Below are 12,391 nucleotides of genomic sequence, written 5' to 3'. Positions count from 1 at the left end.
TGGCTGGAGATCTCCCGCAATTACAACTGATCTCCACGACAGAGATCAGTTCGCCTGGAAAAAATGGCTGCTTTGGCAAATAGATTCTATGGCATTACATACAACTGATGTCCCTCCCCTCCCAAACCCCATCCTCCTCAGGCTTCACCCCCAAATTGTCCAGTAATTGAGAACATAAGAAAGGCCATGCTGGATCAGACCAAGGTCCATCAAGTCCAGCAGTCTGTTCACACAGTGGTCAACCAGGTGCCTCTAGGAAGCCCACAAATAAGACTGTGGCAGCATTATCCTGCCTGTGTTCCAAAGCATGCTCCTCTGATCCTGGGGAGAATAGGCATGCATCATGACTGGTATCTATTTTTACTAGTAGCCATGAATAGCCTTCTCCTCCATGAACATGTCCACTCCCCTTTTAAAGCCTTCCAAGTTGACAGCCATCACCATACTACCTGGGGCAGGGAGTTCCACAATTTAACTATGTGTTGCGTGAAGAAATACTTCCTTTTATCTGTTTTGAATCTCTCACCCTCCAGCTTCAGCAGAAGGCCCTGTGTTCTAGTATTATGGTTGAGGGAGAAAAGCTTCTCCCTGTCCACTCTCTCCAGACCATGCATAATTTTATAGACCTCTATCATGTCTCCCCTTAACTGCCTTCTTTTCAAGCTAAATAGCCCTAAACAGTCCTAACCCAGAACTGGCAAGCCTAAGGGTGAGGTTTGGGGATGAGGAGGTGGTGGTGTTTTTTATATGCCGATTTTTTCCTACCTTTTAAGGAGAATCAAACCGGCTTACAATCTCCTTCCCTTCCTCTCCCCACAACAGGCTGAGAGAGCTCAATGAGAACTGTGACTATCTCAAGGTCACCCAGTTGGCTTCATGTGTAGGAGTGGTGAAACCAACCTGCTTCACCAGGGTAGAGGCCGTCACTCATGTTAGCACAGCAAACTCACAATAATGACATGCTTGTGTTACTGGTGCTGATGGATCATGATGGGTAGCCATGTTAGTCTGTCTGTAGCAGTAGAAAAGCACAAGAGTCTAGTAGCACCTTAGACTAACAAAATTTCTGGCAGGGTATGAGCTTTTGTGAGTCACAGCTCACTTCTTCAGATACTGATACATTTGATAATAAGTGTATATCAATCGTAAAATTGTTTCTGACTGTGGTATTATTTACTGTACTATATGTGTATGCTCATCCCTCATTATCTATAGGAGTTAGTTAGGTCTCAAAGGGCGAGTTCTCTTTACAAGTTTCTAGTTTAGTTGATGTTGCTGCGAGCTATAGCTGGGGCCTGTTGGAGTTGATGTTATACAAATAAAAGCTGTTGGATGGACCCAAAAGTGAGTACTCTTGTCTGATGCTGTATGCCTTAAAAGGGGATCATTATACGGCCCATTGAACCACTTTGGTTTGAAGCTAAATGTTTCCAGCTCAGGACATCTCCTGCTTCTAGCAGGCCTTGTCTGCTGGCACTGCAGCAATCAGCAGGGGAAAGGGGGGGAATTAAACATTGTTATTAGCAATGGCATGACATCACTTCCAGGAAAACCTGGACATGACGTCACACCTCCCTAGGAATCATTAGAAACTGCAGTCAAAACCATAAGTTTTTGATGATTCCTATAGAGGACTGATATCACGCCTGGTGACAACCAGAACAGCATCCTGGAAGTAAAAAATCATTTTATCATAGGTTTTTCAATCATTCCTAGAGATATCACATAGAGATGTGTGATGTCACATGGGTTTTCCCAGAAATTATGTTATGCAGTCACTGATGGCTGCCTCCTATGTCCCCCCAACTGGTCTCCCGCTGGTTATCACCAAGGAAGTCCAGGTTGTGACACAGAAGTAGGCAATGGCAAACCACCTCTGAACGTCTCTTGCCTTAAAAACCCTACGGGGTCATCATAAGTCAGCTGTGACTTGACAGCACTTTCCACCACCAGTGGTAGTGCATTTTCAAGGTAGAGATCGTGTCTTCATAAATTTGGTGGTATCAGATATGGAAAATGGGATCACCAACTGCAGCTGGTTGATAAAAAATGTTTGATTTAAGAGATTAATCTATTATGTATTGGGGGCTGGCAGGGACTCTAGCTCAAATGAGCAGTTTTACAGTGATCACTATAATGAACCAGCTTATTTACACAAATCCATGCTGCAGTGTAATGTTCTTTACTCAATGTGACCCCAAAAAGTACCCCACAAAGCAATCAAGAGGAACCTAGGCTAACCTAGAATAATAGCCCCAATCCATCCAAAACTGAAAGGGATATTATATTTGGTAAGGAACTTCAAGTCTTCTTTTAATCATTACAACTTGAACCATACACACACACACACACTGTTCTAATGGCACATGCATGGATTCTAATATATTTTCATCATGATAGTCTAGCGGAAATCTAAATCAAGCTCAAACTGGTACAGAGCCAAAGTATCCTTGTAGTGCAGGTAAAGGTCCCCTGTGCAAGCACCGGGTCATTCTTGACCCATGGGGTGATGTCACATCCCAACATTTTCTAGGCAGACTTTGTTTACGGGGTGGTTTGCCAGTGCCTTCCCCAGTCATCTTCTCTTTACCCCCAGCAAGCTGGGTACTCATTTTATCAACCTCGGAAGGATGGAAGGCTGAGTCAACCTTGAGCCGGCTACCTGAAACCGACTTCCTTCAGGATCGAACTCAGGTCGTGAGCAGAGCTTTGGACTGCAATGCTGCAGCTTACTACTGTTCTTTCAAATTAATGGTTGAGGCTTTTCGTTGTGTGGCTTAGAAAAGGTTCATCCCATCTACTGCCTCAAAGATATCTCCTCATTCACTGATAAAAGACATTATAGTTTGGCCTGTTAAAGTATTTGCAAGCTAAGGGCATGTCTGTTGAGTGTTCCCAGTTGGGTACTTAGATCCTAAATAAAATAAATAAATAAAATAAATAAAAGATCCTAAATAAAACAAATGCAAGACTTTCTTTCTACCAAGCAACAAGTATGATGGGAGAACCCATCACTGCCACTGCTAAGCAGCAATAAAAAGGAGGGATGAGTGTGTGAAGCATAATGCTGCAGCCTCCCGAGTACCTTGCATAGTCACCAATCTCATGCCTATCATCTGCTGCACCATGGTACTGGCAGCTAGTGGGAAATGCATGTGCATCTTTGCATGGGCCACAATCCTCTGGCCACAGAAGCAAACACTGTTATCTTCCAAATTACTTAGCAAAGAAGGAAAGGAGACCCAGAGAGAGAGGGGTAAATGGCTGGCCCCTAAAGTGTGGACCACATTCTTTGGTGTTGCTTCCCCAGTTGGCCAGATCCCATGTACTCTTCCCAGAGCACACAGTTAAGCTATTCAATATATTAAAAATACTTTTTTCTGTGCATGACGTTCATAGAGTGGGCCATTTGATAGAATTTATTTTTTATTCCGAAATCAGAGTGAACTTACCTATAATATCCTCATTGATTTATTTCATAGTCCAAATATTGACTTGGGCCTCTTACTCTTCCAAGCACACACAGAGCATTAGTCATGCTCAGCAGTGCCAGGATTTATAGAGAGTGGTTTCATGAGAACCACACAAGCAATTCACAGAATGTTCCGAGATAGGCTGCCACTAGGACAACGTAGCATTATATAGTGAGGGAATGCATACTGGAAACATACACAAGCAGTTGTGGCATTTAATCAAGGTAGATTAATGACTGCAGTTTTCCTGACAAATCCTTTGGACATAAGCAACATGTTGGAAACATGATAACTTGTAAGAAATTCGTAAAGCAGTGTATGATTTTGTTAGCTAGGACATGTTATTCTATTAAAAGTATGAGCCTGTTCAAGATAAGGGGGGGAGAGCTGTAGAGGAGACATAGGGTTGCCAACCTCCAGGTGGGACCTGGGGATCTCCCAGAATTACAACTTCTCTCCACATGACAGAGATCAGTTTGCTAGGGAAAAAACAGCTGCTTCTGGGGATGGACTCTATGGCATTACACCCTGCTGAGGTCCCTCCCTTCCCCCTCCCCCATATCCCCAGGAATTTCTCAACCCAGAGTTGACAGTCCTAGAGGAAACAGGTAGAGGCACATATTTATTAACATTAATTGATGCTTTATATTTGTTTATGTTCCAATAGTGATTGTTCTTACCATTTAAAAAGAAACAGGGTGGTTCAAATGAAGCAGACCTAAACCTGCACAAGAGACAGCAAGGGCAAGCTCCCTTTCACAGCTATTGTTTTGCATGCATGTGCTTGCACACATGCTCACACAGTAACACTTCTATTACGGCTGCTGCTGCCTCCATTGACCTCCACCAATTTAACCCCAGAGATGCATGTGAGAAGATGCAAACCTGGAAAACTGGGATGAAACCTGAAGGCATGACAACCAGAACCATATGTCATGTGAACTTTTGGAATAAATCTTACTTTTAATGGAAATTCAAATACTAAGGAACTAAATAGGCTTTATTTTAGTATACTTTTCTTCAAGTTTGCTGAGATAATGGGAAATACGTGGGTGGAGGCATTTATCAGGGGAAATCAGCACACTGGAGAGAGGGGTCCTTAACCACTCCAGTAATTATAAAGCTCACTTCTGGTTTTGTAAAATAACTGGGAAAATGTTTTTAAAACAACCAGGGAAGGGTATATTTACCAAAATATGTGGGGGAAGCGTTAAATACTCTTGACATTCTGCTGATTCTCCCCAGCAATTGTTTCCTTCCCTGAATAAACATGACATGGAGAAAATTATAGTGGGAATCCTGTGATTTCCTCACAATTAAACTAGTGACTCACGGTTCTAGGTTTAGATTCTAGGGAGGTACAGAACAGAGCAAAGGATCCTGGAATTTTATGTAGCCACAACCAATGAGTTGTTTGCCTGCCTTAATGGATACATGGAAAACCTAGTATTTCACATACATTTTGTTAATGTTATTTTTCTCCTTCTGGGAAATTGCTTTGTGTGGAGAGGAAGTTATACTGCAGATGTTTGCAAATGCAACTTATGATACTCATCAAAGTTTTAATGATAATCATCTGCTGATTCACAAGCAGCCCGTCTTTAAACCTGTTAAAACCTAGGAAACAAATGAAATTAGCTGACAAAACAATATGACCTAAAGATGATTATCATTTATTAGAATCTGAAGAACATGTTCCCAGGCAGAGGTGTGTGAGAACATGCAAAGTATTTATCATCCAATTTAGAACTCTTAATGAATGTGAATGCACTCTGGTATGGCTCTATGATGAAGCAAGGTGAGGCAGTGACCATAGGTGGTAGATTCTGGGGACAGCCGTGTCTACCACATCCATAAGCCTGCCCAGGAGCCAGAGCAGCTAACACTGATTCCCTCATGGTTTGCCAGGTGTTTTTGAACAAAGTACGGCAAGCTGTGATTCCCAATGGGTTTCCTGGATGCTTTCTAAAAGATCACCAAAGGCAGGTCTTCACTAAACGCTACCTCAGTAACCCCACTGCCAAGAATTTTTTACTCAGCCATTGTCCCCCCAATCCACTGCTCTCTTGGTGACAATTCTCCCATTGCTTAGGGCTTCTTTCTTCTCCATAGCATGCTCTCAGCCGAAAGGGGATGGTTATTTTATTTCAGTAAGTACAAGGCATGTAAATTTTGACATGAACATGATCATCAAGCAAATATCTCTTGTTCAAACTCAGTTACACAATGGCAATCAGTTTGCCTCGATGTTCCCTGGCAAAGCTTGTTGTGAGCACAGTACTGTGCTAAGCAGCTTTGTGCCTGCGCAGTAGCTGTTTGGTTGTTGCAGCTTGCACCTGCTTTTGCCCAGCTGAAGAGCAGAGGACGTCATGGGTATTCTGGCCATTAAGTTGACAGACTTGTATAAAGGATGAAATCACTTGCAGTTTGTTCCCTCTTGGCTGCTTCACAGTCAAACACCTCCTTTGAAAGACCAATATCAACTAGATTGCAGTGCCTGCTTTTTGTGTCTGAGCAGCCAGAGGTATCTATTGAAGAATTGATCACAAGAATGACTGTGAGATTAGCTGGTTTATTGGACACGCACTGATAGAGTAAGGACTCAGGCAAAACTCAAAAATCTTAAACTGGATTTTTGATTGTTTTCACTATGTGGCCTTTTAAAAATTGGAAGCAGTGGCAGGTGGGTAGCAGGGAGCAGCAGTGGTGGCATGGAATCTGTTAGTGTGTGAAAACAATCATAACCATGCAAATGGGGAACACTCAAATTCATTTGGGCACAGCCAAACAGTTCTCTACTCGTGATGACCAGCAAGCAAACTGGGGATTATTTGAACGTAACGAGTAAATTGATTTCCTTGTGGGAGCTCAGGAGATCATGTAGTGAATGCAGTGTCATCATAATGCTAGACAGGCAGTCATTTTTGCATACATACCAAAGGTAACTGAGATCAAGAAGCAGCAGCAGCTAGTTTACAGTGCAGTTAATTAACTTACACAGAGCTGCTCCTGTCTAGTCAAAGCTTACTGATTCATGGGGTTTAGACTGGAGTAACTCTGTACAGGATTGCACTGTTTGAGTGACAGCAATGCAGTAGTCATGTGACTGATCCTAGCCAATCAAGAACATGAGACTGTACTGGATAGGGCTGTACCCATGGGATGGTGGTTCCATAGGATTCCCACCCAGCGTTTCCCAAAGATCTCAGTTTCCAGAAAGGAGGGGGTTTCCACACCCTGATCTTCCTATTCCTCCACACCCTGCCAGCCCTTCTGGTAGGGGTGCCAGTTCCAGGTTGAGAAATACCTGGAGATTTTGTGGGTGGAGCCTGAGGAGGGTGGGGTTTGGGGAGGGAAGGGACCTCAGTGGGGTATATAATGCCATAGAGCCCATCTTCCAAACTGGCCATTTTCTCCAGGGGAACTAATCTCTGTCACCTGGGATCAGTTGTAATCCCAGGAAATCTCCAGCCATCACCTGGAGGTTGGTAAGTCTACCTTCTGGCCTCAGCTAGGGTCCTTCCTTTCTCTTGGTGCTTGGATTCCAGGAGCTGACAGGGTCTACTGCCTCAGCCTCAACTGGGAGGGCTTAAATAGCCCTCATGGGGCATGTAAATCCTGTCTCCCTTCCTGATTCATCTGGGTCTTGGCACTTCCAGGCCCACCTCCCCCATCACCTGGCAACCAAACCTGTGTGATCCCCAGACAAGTGGGGCTTAGTGCTGCTTTTGGTTATCAAACTGATGATCCCTTCACCCAGCTGATGGGATGGCTCTCCCACTCACTTGGCTTTGCCACCTGTCTCCCGATGTGGCAAGATTGCCTGTGGTAGTGGCTGGCTCCCAATCTGGGAGTGTGGCTGCCTTGAGTGAGCAGCTGCTGCCCCATGGATGCCCCAGGGATGCCACCCTCAGGGACGCTGGATCCCCAACAAAGCCCAATGTAAGACAGTGTTTTCTAAATAGGCAAGGACTTTCCTTCCTCTGTGAAAGTTTACAAGAAGGTGAACACATTTTAATGCTTACAAAAATATTCTAGACCAAGGAGGCAAGAGGAGGAAAATTAACACAGGAACGAGAAACAGGTGGGGCTGAATATTGTTGGTGCCAAAGGGTAACTTGGAAGATTCTGGAGCCCTGAGTAGCAGTTAAGAAAAGGATGCCATGAAGACAAAATTCTATATATTGCTTTGAAATCAGGCAAGACACAGGGCTTCTGTAATTATAATAAACGTACTACTGACTGCAGATGTCTGCCTGTTTAGATGCAGTTTCTGTTATTTCACATAAAAATGTTTTGATACCCAGGGAACAGGATGTCCAGCTGTCATTTTGTATGTAATATATCCTCTGAATTGTTCTGAGTAAAACACCCTGCAGTACATATTCATTAGAACAGCACCTGAGATTGAAGAGACTGAAAAAACCAATATGTACGCAGCTGATAATCTTTTTTCATATAAAAAAATCAATAAGAGGTCAGAGATTATCAGCAGCACCAAACCTGGTAGGTTTGGGGAAGAATGGAGGGGGCCACTGGACCGGACGACCTGTTTTATGATTATGAGCTCTGCCAGAAGTGATTTATATCCTCAAAAGCTTGCAGAGTGCAATAGTGTTTTTGCCTTTGTGGGAAAGAATGCCTCTTAAGCGAAGGCTTTGTCTTTCCCACTGTATATGGAAAATATGAGTGTGCACTTTTCTGAAGAACGCCTCTTGGAGAAATGTTTATACTGGAAGCAGCTCCATCTCCAAATCAGGCTCTGTTGCTGAATGGAATTTTGTTTTGCAGTTGGGTGGGGAGAGGGAGTAACCATGTACAATAGAAGAGACTTTCAAAATTAAGTGCAACTAGATTTGACCACTGTAACAGTTAAGATGTTCTGCTTTAAATACATTAGCACCCCGCCACCTCCACAGCATGTAGTCATTGTAACACATCTGATAATCAAGATACAGACATTACTAAAGATGCAAGAAGAACTCACAGATACATGCTTCATTCAAATAAAGGCTACCTTGAGTGAGTGAGGAAAGTGCTATGAAGTCACATCTGCCTTATGGCAACCCCTGTAGAGTTTTCAAGGCAAGAGACGTTCAGAGGTGGTTTGCCATTGCCTGCCTGTGCTTAGCAACCCTGGACTTCCTTGGTGGTCTCCCATCTAAGTACTAACAAAGGTTGATCCTGCTTAGCTTCTGAGATCTGATAGGGCAAAGGCAAAGGTAACCTGTTCTTTTGCATTCCATCATTTCCCAAGTGGTAAGAATGCCAGGAGCATCCTTTTGCAGGATCAGTTTCCTTGGGAAAAGAGAGTATGGACATCCAGTCCTTTCCTTTTGCATTCTTTAGAAGTCAACAGAATAAACATGGAGGAGCACACAAGCAGTCACATGTACACAATGCTAGTCTTTACAGTAGCATCAGTTCCCGCCCCCGCCAACCACCAAATAGAACTGCATGCTTTCAGAGCTTCCCAAGCTACATTCTTCTAAAAAAATATTCAGGCATTGCTGGCTACATTCACATTTGTCTCCAGTCTTCAGCCAAGCAAGTAGGGTATGCCACCAGTCGCTGATAGCCACAAGTCATTCAAACTAACAACTTCTAGCCAACATTGAACATTAAATTATACCTAGCTATTGAATTAACCAAATGCTTAGAGAAAAGTTCCTCTCACTTTGCATGGTCTCAGTTATCCCAACAGCAGTTTGAATTAACTAGTCAAATTGTGTAGATTTTTTTGTGTTCTAGATTTAATGGGTATTGGATACTTCTTAATAAAGCTAGTGGCTAAACTCCCGCCCTGTAATAAACCCAGCACCATGTATGTATAAATTTTTAACTAACCATTTCATCTAACCACTGTACCCAGGGGGAAAAACAGCTCTTTTCATTCTCTGGGTGGCTTGTGAGAGCCAGTGTGGTATAGTGTCCGACTGGGATCTGGGATAACCAGGGTCGAATCCCCACTCTGCCACGGAAGCTTGCTGGATTTTCTTGGGCCCATCACTTACACTCAGCCTGGATTATCTCACAGATCGGTAGTGAGAATAAAATGGAGTACAGAAGAACAATGTAAGCTTCTTTGAGTCCCCACTGGGGAGAAAGGCAGAATGAAAATGAATTAAATACATCAATAAATTGTGGTGGTTTTAAAGAATCATCAGTCCACATGTTTTAAGTAGATGGGATGACCAACTTTTTATTGGCTCCTGTTCCAGTGCCTTTAACACCAGCTAGATTTTCAGGCAGTAGCAACAGATAGGTCTTATTTCTATGCTGTGAAAAGCTTCATCTGCTGAGTTCTGCATATCAAAATCTATTCCAGTCCTATTCCTGTACTATTACTTTCTGTGGTGCTGCTTCTTATACACGGAACAGCCTCCACTTCTTTGTCTGACCAATGACATGTCTTTCCACTTTAATAGTGCCATCCTAAACAGTTACATCCTTTGAAACCCATTAATTTCAGTGAGCTTGAAGAGAAGGATTGCCTGTTACCCCTCCTTCCTGTTATATTATTAATGTCAACGGAGGGGTAACCTGCTGCAAATATCCAGCAATTCGAGTGTGGTTAGGCGCCACTTGAAATTTTGTAATTTTGTGTTTTAAGTTTTAATTGGGATTTTATTATTTTAAATTTAGACTTTTATATTGATGTAGTAATGCTTTTATATGAGGTTGCCCGCTCTGAGCTGGCTTCAGCCAGAGAGGGCGGGTTATAAATCACAAAATAAATACATAAAATAAAAAAGACCCCACTTATGGCCAGAGGCCTTCTGCTGGTGGGGCCCACCCTCCTACCCATGCATACCCAACTGGATGGTGAACGGTCAAGGGCAGAAATGCCAATAACCCAGACGTGATGTAAGCATGTTGGGCAATACTCGGCCATCCTCCAAAAATCCATGATACATACCATGGAATTTTCAGAAATGGCCAGAGCCACATCCAGGTTTTCAGCCGGATGTAACATCATGCATCATGCAACACCATTTCTGCTCTGGCTCCACCAGGTGCTGATCACCATCCTGGCATCCCTACAGAAAAGGATAACTTTGTTTAGGATAGCTTCGAACGGCAGCCATGTTGGTTTGAGCTAGAAGAGCTGGATTCAATTCAAATATCTGTCGAAAGGAATTTTTCAAACTTAAACCTGAAAAATTGTGCTGGTCTCCAAGGTGTTATTGGACTCTTTGTTGAGGATTGCACTGTAAGCCTCTTTTCAATATCACCTTCAGCTTGGGTTGCCAACCTCCAGGAACTAGCTGGAGATCTCCTGCTTTTACAACTGATCTCCAGCTGATAGAGATCAGTTCCCCTGGAGAAAATGGCCGCTTGGGCAATTGGACTCTATGGCATTGAAGTCCCTCCCCTCCCCAAACACCGCCCTCCTCAGGCTCCGCCCCCAAAACCTCCCGCCGGTGGTGAAGAGAGACCTGGCAACCCTACCTTCAGCTAAACCTTTCCTGTATCTCAGTTGCCACCTGGATCGTCTCTCTGTCTCAATTATTCCTCTAGTGAGTTTGCAAGCACTTCAGCTATTTCCTGTGTCTTCATACCCCCTGTGATTGTAAAATAGTCATCATTTACAGTACCATCCGTCTACATGTTGTGGGTTTATGTATTACATTTGTGTTTTCAGAAGTGAATCCAATGCCATTGGACTTGGGGGCGAAAAGGGGAAAGGCTACAAGTGAGATAGTAGACACCAATTTAATAAAAAGTTCCCAAAGGGAAAATTGGGGCTTTCCCCTCTGATGAGTCAGCCACCAGCCATCATGAACACCAGCAATCATGAAGTTCGCAAAGCTCAATGGCATTGTGATCCCTTTCATCCACAAAGGGAAACGTTCAGCGCAGGCAGGACTGAAAGGTAACCCATAAATAACAAATGGGATTGCCAGAAATAGACCTGTGAGAAAGTAAAGACTGAGTTAATGCTTGACCTCACATAATTGGGCCTTCCCATTGCTAGCAGACCGTAACAGCACACAGCCCACTTCACTGCCTTTGTTCTATAATAAGTCATTGCTGTGTGAGTCAAATTTCAGTGCCTGTCTTTTACAGGAGATTCCCCCCTTTCTTTAGAAGACTTAAGGAGCTTCATTGCACTTGAGATCATTGTGAGAGTAGCCCCTGAGGGCAGAAAAAATGAATTACATTAGCTGCATCGTGTAACTAATCTTTAGCAAGATTCCATGGCAACCACCAAAATAAAAAAAAACATATTCTTGTGTAAAGTGCATATATTGAAGACTAAAAGCAGAATGCCAGAAGAATACTACAACCAGCGTAAGAACATAAGAGGAGCCCTGCTGGATCAGAACAGTGGTCCATCTTGTCAAGCATCCTGTCTCACACAGGGGCCAATCAGTTCCTCTGGGGGGTCCAATAAGGTTGCCAGGTCCCTCTTTGCAACCGGCAGGAATTTTTGGGGTTCTCCAGGTGAACTGATATCTGTCGGCTGGAGATCAGTTGTAATAGCAGGAGATCTCCAGCTAGTACCTGGAGGTTGGCAACCCTAGGGTCCAACAATAGGTCACAGAGGCTAAGACCTTCCCCTGATGTTGCCCCATGGCATTGGGATTCAGAGGTATACTGCCTTTGAACGTGGAGGTTCAAAGGTAGTAACCACTGATACACCTATCCTTAGGCTGACCATTTTTCCTTGAGACCAAAACGGGACATTGGGATGGCAAAATCGGGAGAGGGGTTATGTAATATTAGTGTAACCCGGAGCACTTTTTCTATGAGAATGTACCCAGCCATGCCTGCATGCAGCATAAGAAATGTCACAACTGAAGGAAACAAACGTTGGAAGTGTAATGAGGTGCAAAACAGGACAAAAATTGATATTTTTACTAAAAAAGACGGGACGGCAGGGAAAAATGATAAAAACGGGACTGTCCCGTTCA

The 12,391-nt window shown here is 43.5% G+C and overlaps 1 protein-coding gene across 1 annotated transcript in view; it reads left to right on the top strand.

Moving 5' to 3' along the window:
* LAMA4 (laminin subunit alpha 4) overlaps positions 1 to 12,391 on the top strand; it is a 123,717-nt gene that overhangs the window by 19,276 nt on the left and 92,050 nt on the right. The gene's annotated exons all lie outside the window — the stretch shown is intronic.

This window comes from Euleptes europaea, chromosome 10 (assembly GCF_029931775.1).
Source record: "Euleptes europaea isolate rEulEur1 chromosome 10, rEulEur1.hap1, whole genome shotgun sequence".
Taxonomy (NCBI): Eukaryota; Metazoa; Chordata; class Lepidosauria; order Squamata; family Sphaerodactylidae; genus Euleptes; species Euleptes europaea.
This window is presented reverse-complemented; position numbering and strand designations above follow the sequence as displayed.